Consider the following 10,673-nt stretch of genomic DNA (forward strand, 5'->3'; position numbering starts at 1 on the left):
GTCATTACCGTATAAATACACCATCCATTTTGTGGATTCCCTGCACATTGAATACACATCGACTAAACATCGAATATACATTCTTGTGTTTGTATTTCTTTCTACTCGCAGCAATGCCTGTTAAAACGATTTCCAAGGAGCTCAGCATGCGAATTAAGGAGATGTACACGAGAGGACACCGAATTGCTGCTATCCAATGCTGGTTAGCTACTTCTGGCATCGTTGTGCCAGCAACCACCGTGAGCTATCATGCACACGGAAAAAACAGAGACCGCAAAAGGGCACCAAGGGTAACTAACGCGTAAGTATATTTATACAACTTAAAAATAAAATTACTTTTTATTTAAATCTAATATTTTTGTTATTTCTGTTGATTTATATTACAACAGTATATATAATTTGTATATTTATATTTATATCAGTACAGTATATATATTTTGTATATTTATATTTATATCAGTACAGTATATATATTTTGTATATTTATATTTATATCAGTACAGTATACAGTATATATTTTGTATATTTATATTACAGTATATATATTTTGTATATTTATATTTATATTACAACAGTATATATATTTTGTATATTTATATTTATATATACATTTTATATTGCTGCATATTAATAAAACAATATATTTTCTTTACATTGTAGGGAGACAACTCTTCTGGTGGACAAAATAAGTGAGGAGAATGATGAGAAGAGTGCATTAAGGGTCAAAAACACTCTGCATTAAAAGCACAATCTGACTGTATCCGAGAGCAGCATAAAGAAGATGAGACGCAGCATTGGATGGAAATATGGACGTGTGAGGTTAGTACTGGACAGTACAGGAGGTAAATGTGTTGTTTAGGAAACTGTACTGTACCGCTAAAATGATTTATTCCTTGTCATTACAGAGCGTACCCCATGATATGGGACGCAAACAAAATCAAAAGAGTGGTCCAGGCCCAGGCATGGATCGACAGTGGGGAGACTTTCCAGGATTGCATCTTCACTAATGAGTCTACTGTGTCGCTGGAGAGATTTGCAAGCTTTGCATTCCACAAAAAAGGCCGCATATCTTTGAAGCCGCGGCCAAAACACCCCGTGAAGCTGCATGTGTGGGGAGCCATCTCTAGGCGTGGACCAGGATGCATTGTCATCTTTGAAGGTAAAATATATCAAATATAATGTAGCCTTATGCACTGTTCTTTACTAGTGTAACCTTACTGTATGCACTGTACTGTACTATTGTGCAGTTTATTGAGCACTTTTCTTTTCTTGCTATAGGAATAATGAATAAAGCTTTCTTCCAAGACAACATTGTCCCTGAGATAGTGCAATATATCACACGCGAGTTCCCGGATGGTCACCGCTTCTACCAGGACAACGATCCGAAGCACACCGCGTCAACAGCGCATATCCTTGAGCGCGGTATCAACTGGGTGAAGACGCCAGCGGAGTATGTGCAGTAGACCGTGTCTCATTTTCCCCCCACTGTTTTTACGGTGTACTGTATCTCTTAAACTAATTGTCCTTTTTTTCCAATGACAGATCGCCAGACTTCAATCCGATCGAAATGGTCTGGCATCAGCTGAAGGACCATATCCGGAAAGTGGTGAAACCCTCCAAAAAGGACGAGTTGTTGAAAGGCATAATGAGTTTTTGGAACGATGTACTCACCGTGGAACGCTACAATAAATATATAGACCACATTGCAACTGTGTTGCCCATTGTGATCGCACGTAATGGGCAAGCATCAGGAAAGTAGTACTGTGCAGTAGTATTGTAAGTACAGTATGATACAGGTAAGTATGGCACAGATTTTTTCTTTCCCAACAATCAGACTATACAGTACAGTAGTTACAGTTTTTTTTTTACAGAGAGAGCAGCACCAGCCATCAGGTTACATACAGTTGTATTTAACAGTAGTCAGAGTATACAGTACAGTAGTTCCAGTATACAGTAGACTAGTTTGACAGTAGTACAGTAACTGTCTACTAACTGGTCATTTTTTTTCTTTTCAGAGAAAGCAGCACCAGCCATCTAAAGTAGTACTACATATCACACAATGCCATAATACAGTACGCACATACAGTAACTGCACTAATTTTTTGTTTTCTTGTCGTTTCAGGAAAAAAGGGTGGCCTGGGGGGAGGTGGGGTGTTGTGTCCAGTCTAATCTGTTTGTACAGTCAAAAGTACAGTATATAAACAGCAGTATTGATGTACACAAAACCTCTCCTCTCTCAATGAACTACTGTACTGTACACGGAATGAGGAACAAGATAACGATGGAAAAAATAATATTACTATGTACAGTATACTGTATATATACAGTATATATATACAGTATACCTATATTATACATTACAGTGTATATATATTATTACATAATATTCTTATAAATGTGCATAATTCATGTTTCTCCATGTTTTACAAATGTTTTCTAAATGTTTATCCAATTTCAATCTGCCAGAAGAACTTAATAAAGACTGCATAATGTATTATTCATGATTATTTTTATATTTGTATTTTTTTGTTCCTGATGAAATAAAATAAATATTTATTCACATTCCTTGTAATCATAATCATTGACAACCACCCCCCCCCCACCACAGTATAAGAGTGAATGTCAAAACAACATGAATCAGTTAATGTTTTTTTTTTACTCTCAATTCCCACAATGCTGTGCAAATCAGATTTACATTTCAAATTCGAGAAGGGATTTTCCAAAGCGTTACCATAAACAAAGCCTCAAAGTGTTGGGGGGGGGGGTGGGTGAGTCATGTGCAGTAATCAGCTAGCTCCCATCTCAAAGAGGCTTAGAGTACACGCAGGCGCAGTGAGGCGACTGACGCTCGGCTAGGGACGGATTAAAAACACAATGCCTGTCACGATAGCTTATGACAGGTTGTAATTTACACCAAATAACTGGGTTTGAACTGAACGAGGCTTAGATATAATAAAGTATATTTATTCCTTTGGATAGGTGAACACACAATATAGTACAGTAACAGACAAGAAGTACACTTACTTTGGGGATGGGGGATGAGAAGTATGTTGCATAGCAATTCTCTCGCAATCAGGTACAATCAAGATGATATCAGAAGACAATGGGTATAGGGATTACCACAGTTTATATATGTTTTGTAATCCTATCCTTAACATTAAGTACAGGTGATTGGTTTTCAATTACCTGTAGCCACTCTCTAACGTGGGAACCCATTTTGATACATGCCCCCCTGCTAGTTGGCACATGCGCATTAGAACTCTGGGGTCTCATTTCTGTAGTCCCACATTTGCATCAGGAATGCCAGCCAGTCTACTAAATGGAATTTCTGGCACGATACTCTTTGTTGTAAGGTGTGAAATGGGACACTTACAGCCTGCTCTGGTTTGAGTCATCTCCGCCCTCCTGTAAACAGTGTATGTGATAAACCCCTTTGAACAGCACTTAAATTCTAGACATTAGGGCGCTTCCCTGGCCATCTGCTGCCTTATGGCCAAAGGAATTTCCTCTGGTTTCTGTCCATACCTTGGGACACAGTATTAAAGATAAAACACAAACATATTAAAATACCGGTTCCGTTGGGTCCAGCGGGTCCAAACTTCCCAGTTCTCAATGCCGGAACTGGGACACCCTAGGGTCCAATTTGCGACTTGCTACGACCCTCGGAACCGGAGTTACACAAATACACCTTAAACCGTTTCCTATTTTAATGCAATAAACTCCGCTGTAAATTAAATCACGGTTTTTCACTAAATCCCCATTGAAAACAACGGGCTTCGCCGCCATAGACTTGGCCGCCATTGGAGTCTATGGGAAAAGTCCCGAACTTTCAAGGGGGTCCATACTCCGTCGGGTTGGTCCAAGAGGGTCAAGGATGGTTCTGCAGCGATGCCGGAGCAGTGACTACAGGTACCCCAAACCCTGGCCCTCTGGACCCTCCGGAACCGGAGATATGGATTCCTAAATTTCAGCTTTTTACACTTAGCCGTTTTCTTGAGCTGTTTCTGCGGTCGCCATTGGAACCTATGGCGCGACCCGCTCTTCTCGGTTTGACCCTTATCGGGGGTCCAGGATTCGGGGACCCGGTTGTGGTCGAGTGGGGGGAGGCCTAGGAACTAGGGGCAAAAAGAATTTTATTTCTGGTGGCTCTAGAACTGTTTATTCCCACGCCACTTGTCGTTGAACTTAACTGCTAAGTGATCAAAGCTCTCTTATTGAAAAAGTATCCGCTTTGCGGTTTTGCGGTTTGGACGGCAGCCAACTCGTTCCTGGAAAGCTCCTTCGAGGAATCTCCATTGAAGTCAATGGGCCCATTGACATACAATGGGAAACCGCCGCTCCTCCTCTCGGACGCCATCTGCTGGTCTTCACAGGAAACAGGACCAAAACAGCAAGATTCGCCATTGAAACGCATGGAGCTCCAATGGCGGCCTATGGGACCCTGCAAAATGGTGCCTGAAAAGGCGGGAAAATTACACAAAGGGCTATAATCACTAAAGAACTATTAACCCTTGTACTCCCAGATGGATCCTAGTGTGTGTGTGATGCAGACACTGATTAAACCAGATATTACAATAAAGCATGGTAACGGGAATACACATTTTCATGTCATAACAAGGGTTAAATCACATTTCTGGACCTCAGCCCAGTTAACCCCTTGTCTCTCTGGTGAGGTCAGGGGATGGCCAAATGGGGTGCAACCCCTTTAATACCGGGCCACCCCCTTTCTCCCTCTACAATGACTAACTTCAGAAAATGAATGACTCTGTGGAGGTGTCTGTCGAATGACTCTGTGGAGAGGGGGGGGGGGGGTTGGGTGACTCATGCGCAGTAAGCAGCTAGCTCCCATCTCAAAGAGGCTTAGAGTACACGCAGGTGCTCTGGGTCAATTGACGCTCGGCTAGGGACGGGTTAAAAACACAATGACTAACTTCAGAAAATGAATGACTCTGTGGAGGTGTCTGTCGAAAAGAGTTTGTGTGTGCGTGGGGGAGGGATGAAGGATTAGTTGTGCTGCAGTTCAAAGAAATTACATACTGTAGAGTAGAGTACAGTAATTTCAAAAGGCAGTTCATCATAATTTGATAAATAAACCCCCAAATACAACCCCCAAATACAGTACATAAAAAGCAAGTCACTTTATCTCCCTGTGCCTCAGGCACCAAAAACATACAGTAGATTGTGAGCTCCACGGGACAGGGAGGGACCTGTGCCTGCAAAATGTCTCTGGAAAGCGCTACGTATATTGTAACTAAAAGCGCTATACAAAAACATGCTATTATTATTATAATATCAAGGTGATGCTCTGTGCAAATCAAATTCGAGAAGGGATTTTCCAAAACGTTGCCGTAAACAAAGCCTCAAAGCTCCCGTCTCAAAGAGAATTACACGCAGGCGCAGTGAGGCTTTGTTCAGTACTGTAGCTCGGCTATGGACGGATTAAGAACACAATGGCAAGATTCAGAAAAATAACGACTCTGTGGAGGGGGGTTGGGTGACTCATGCGCAGAAAGCAGCTAGCTCCCATCTCAAAGAGGCTTAGAGTACACACAGGCGCAGTGAGGCGATTGACGCTCGGCTAGGGACGGATTAAAAACACAATGACTAACTTCAGAAAATGAATGACTCTGTGCAGGTGTCTGTCGAATGACTCTGTGGAGAGGGGGTTTGGGTGACTCATGTGCAGTAAGCAGCTAAGCAGCTAAATAGCTCCCATCTGAACAAGGATTACACGCAGGCGCAGTGAGGCTTTGAAGCTCGGCTATGGACAGATTCAAAACACAATGGCAAGATTCCAAAAATTAAAGACAGCCGCATGAAGTTCAAAGCTAAAGACATAATTTAATTTCAAAAGGCAGTTCATCATAATAATACACCCCCAAACACAGTACGTAAAAAGCACACAAATCAACCATGTGCAGTCAAACGCACAGGGTCGCAGACAAAAGCTAAGTAAGATGGTTTTTGCAGGCTTGTGGAAAAAAAATTACAATAAAAAAAAAATTCTTACTTTTTTTTTTTTGGTCACTCACTCAGGCAAGCAAGCAGTGGTGGGCGAAGTTACAGGCGCATGCACAGTAAATTCCTGCTGTCAAGCAGGAATGTGATTGAAACCAGACACACGTTCAAAGGAATGGTGTGGGAGAGATGTACTGCATTGCACAGAAGATAAGAAGTTGAAATACCCTGCAGTGCAGTTAATTATCCTGAGCGAGGGGAGAGCGCTGTATATGCAGAAATGTGACACTGTTACAGTACTGTACACGCCTATGCGTTTCAACAATTTTCAAATGAGACATACTGTACAGCAGCACAGCACCGCAAATGCATGTATATTTTAAATATGGAAATTTACAATTACTGCGCGCGCACACAGACTGTGTACTGACGTAGGTTGAACCGCGAAGGTATTAGACTTCCAAGACAACAGCTCGCAAACACCCCCCTGAGTTTTTACACGGCATTGCAGTATTGCAGACAGCGAGAATAAAATGCTAATATCACGAGCGTGAAAATACGCAGTTCACTCCGGGCGAAAACGACACAAAACCGCACATAACCGGGATAATCTGAAAATCGCGGATCTAGCCGATTTAGACTAAAGGCGGTGCCACTGTATATTTTAATTATTAAATCACAGTATTATGCTATGGGAGCCGCGCTGTTTTCTTTTCGTTCTCTCTCTCTCTCTAAGTGATACGATACCGTATGAGCGAATATCAGAGGCAGCACTCCACAAGGTTGTCAAAAAAGTATTGTATTCAGTGAGACATAGTAACCAACGTTTCGGTCCTCCACACGGGACCTTTCTCAAGGTTTATATATATATATATATATATATATATATATATATATAGCTGATCAATAACCTTGACAGTACTAGAATAGCATACACACAATATATGATTAACCTTGAATAGAGTAACCTTGTACTGGTGGCTCTGGCCACGCTCCCCCCTGGAGTAGTGTCCCTCTTCCACCACCGTGTGCACCCCACACCGGGTCCAATGTACTGAACCAGTTCCTTGGTCACTTAACCCCCCAGTGTCCCCAAAGAACCCACCCCCAAGGCGGGATCAGCGCCTGCAGGTACCAGTGTTGGTGCACTTATAATAATACCTGCCGGGCGCTCCAGCACCCGGTCGCTGATACTTCGAAAAGATCCGCAGATCCAGCGTCGTCTCTCACAAGTAGTCCCTCACTGTCAGGGAGGTCTCTCACGAGTCTTGACTCCGCAATGTAGTCTGATCCCAAACTACAGATCACCATATAGCTCAGGAAGATGCTGTGTCCCTGACTGCTACTATCAGTAAATGGGTACGGTCCCTATCTAGGGCTGTTCCCTGCAGTACCACAAGCTGGTGGTGACTCAGGGCCTGCACTGGGGCCTAGGGGAATATCCTGGCCTACACAGTGGGTTACTGACCCTCTGCACTACACACCTTTTCCCCCCTTGCTCTCCCAGGACCCACTGGCTAGCGTGGTCTCCGCTGCATGCTTCCCTTTCCTCTCTGCCAGCAACTCTCTAGCCCTATTGGCTGCCTGACAGCTCGCAATCCTGCTGAGGCTCATGGGAATTGTAGTCCCAGCTCAGAGCCTGTACCTGATTGGTCCCGCTTCGCGTGCTTCTATCCTGCGCGAACCATCGGAAGGGGTCGCCGCAAGTCTCTTCCACATGCGCAACTAAACACAACATGGCGGCGCCCTGCAACAATACCTCCGGGAGCCCCCGGCGACGTGGCCGCCCCCCACACAGCGCAGAGGTAAACTGGAAGCTTCGGGTACCCTGGCTACATCTATATATATATATATATTTGCATGTCATTTCCCAGTGGAAGTACTGTATGCTAGGTGATAATGGTGAAAAGCAGGGTTGCAGACCTGTCTAAGACATGTGAGTGTGCTCACATCTAAAGCCCTCTCCCGCCTTAAATCTTTTTCACTTACTGCCCTGCACCTCTGGAATGCCCTCAATACCCGACTAGCACCCTCTCTATCCACCTTAAGACACACTTGCTTAAAGAAGCATATGAATAGCACTGTGGATTATACTGGACACGATACAGAGTTTGGCCCCCTGCAGACGCACTTACCAGAATTCCCTCCTACGGTCTCTGTACGTTCTCCCTACCTACCAATTAGACTGTAAGCTCCTCGGAGCAGGGACTCCTTTTCCTTAATGTTACTTTTATGGCTAAAGCACTTATTCCCATGACCTGTTATTTATTTGATTACCACGTGTATTACTACTGTGAAGCGCTATGTACATTAATGGCGCTATATAAAGACATACAATACACAAGTAATATTTTTTTATGCTATACGGTGGAGGGTTTTTAGTCACTTTTTCACCCACCATAGCTTAAATAATGTGTGGTGAAGACCTACTCATGTCTCAAATGGCAAAACCAGTACAACCAACCTCACACTGATGAGACCCACAAGGTTGAAAGTCTGTCTGTGAGTGGGTTTAATGGCTTTGCATCTCACCCGAGGCTATGTTTAAAAGCTGTGTTGCATGCATTGGCTTAATGGTTTTCCATCTAATGTGGACTTGAGACAAAAGGTGGCACTGTGTGCTCATTTGCATGTAATTTCCCAGAATCCCTTGCTGCAGTTGAAGCACTATATGCTAGGTGATAATGGCAAGAAGTAGGTTTGCAGACCTGTCTAAGACATGTGAATATAGATATATATTTATTTTGCTGGTTACATGTTGATAGATAATAAAGTAACAATATTGGTATCACTTATCCTGGACAATAAGTTGAACAACACACAGAACCCCAAGAAGCTCATTTTGGGAACCACAAAAATATATATATATATATATATATATATATATATATACAGTATGTATACAAGTGTCAAAAAGGAGTGCTACTGAGCGTGGCGGATGCATAAAACAAAGAAAAAAGCCCAATGCCACTTCCAATATGACAAAAATACACAGTACAATACTTATATATTCTCTTGAAAAAGGGTTATTTAGTTTAACCCTTTGCTCACAGGTCCTAACACTACCAGATAAAATACTAATACACATATACTATGATTAAAAGTGGCATTGGGCTTTTTTGTTCTTTGTTTTATCCTGGACAATATACAGAAATACCAGTCTACTGGTTCCCACATCAGTGCATTTTTGGTGTCTAGACCAAAAATAAAGTGGGAAATATATAAACAAAGTGTGAATAGAAGTTTGTTTTGACACACTGCTCCACTTTCCGTTTGCGTGAAATGCATTTTCCGCAAATTGTGAGGCTTATAAATTTACGCCACCAAAGACCTGGTGCATTATGTGGATTTTCCACATAATAGGCACCACTGTAGTTCCTCTACTTGTGCTGGATGGAAGTCCCCAAACCTATGCAGCTTACCATACACAAAAAAAACACGTTGTTTCAAAAGGTACAGCTGGTCTTGCAGGACCCCAAAACATGCAGTGTAGCTCCTAAATAGGTACAGTTGGAGTGTATGGAAAAGTGACACACTGAGACAGCATAATCTGCCTCCCTAGCGCCAACTATTGCCACTCGCCTAATCGTAAGCCGATGCACCACCCAATGAAACTGACACAATCTGTGTACAGTTTGCAATCGATCCAGTACAGTGAAAAAAAGTCGGAGAACAGCTGGCAAAGATTGGGGCTACAATTCAGGAACCAAGTTTTAAAACAACTTAAATTAAATCAGGTGACAACATGGAAAATGCAGGCGAATCACTAACGCATTTCACGCATTCAGCGCTTTATGATAAAGCTCTGAACGCGCAAAACGCGTTAGTGACACACCTGCATCTTCCATGTCAATTGATTAATTAAAGTTGTTTTTAAACTTGGTTCCTGAATTGTAGCCCCAATCCTTGCCAGCTGTGCGCCGCCTTTTTTTCACTGTACTGCATCGATTGCATGACGCTAGCGTGAGGCACACCGGAACTGGACTGCATAAGGCCGTGCGTATAGTGCCCGAGACGGGCGACGTCACCCAAAAACATACATTGCCGCTGCCGCGTGCGCTTATAGTAAGCGCAACAGCGACAATGCAAAGGAGCGACGTTGCGTCACCAAATTTGGAAGCTGGCAATATTTGGTTTTTCAAGGGCTGTCGCCTCATGTGACAGCCCCTCAACCAATCAAATGCCCGAAAGCCTGCGACGACGCCGACGCAAAGCGAAATATAACTTTTGCTAGCGGCGACGGGTGGCGGGCACTATACGCGCGGCCTAAGACTGTGAGTAAAATCTTTATTATCCCACATCAGTCATTTGACTCCGGGAAGAAGACAGTAAATATGCTATGCTCTAGGGTTGGTTGTCCATGTAGGTAGAGAACAAGTCAAGACTGTTCATATACAGGTATTGGCTTTATTATCTAACGTGGGACTTTACAAATATATCCCCTTATCTTGAGCTTAGTTTCAGTAAATTGAATAATTACAGACACTCACTGATGCATATTGTCCATCTTCAACCAAGTTTAGAATATCAAGCAGTTTTACATAAATTAAAGAAATAGCATTCATGGATCTGAAGCACTGATATCTAGAACATTGTTTCTTTTCTCTATCTTGTGTACATTTTGCTCCAAATTTGACATCATCCCCATGGAACTCTAATGGAAAAGGACCGAGACCTTTCCAATCAATAGCAGGATGTAATAACATCAGTCAGAA

The sequence above is a fragment of the Ascaphus truei genome, chromosome 7 (genome assembly GCF_040206685.1).
Source record: "Ascaphus truei isolate aAscTru1 chromosome 7, aAscTru1.hap1, whole genome shotgun sequence".
NCBI classification, from domain to species: Eukaryota; Metazoa; Chordata; class Amphibia; order Anura; family Ascaphidae; genus Ascaphus; species Ascaphus truei.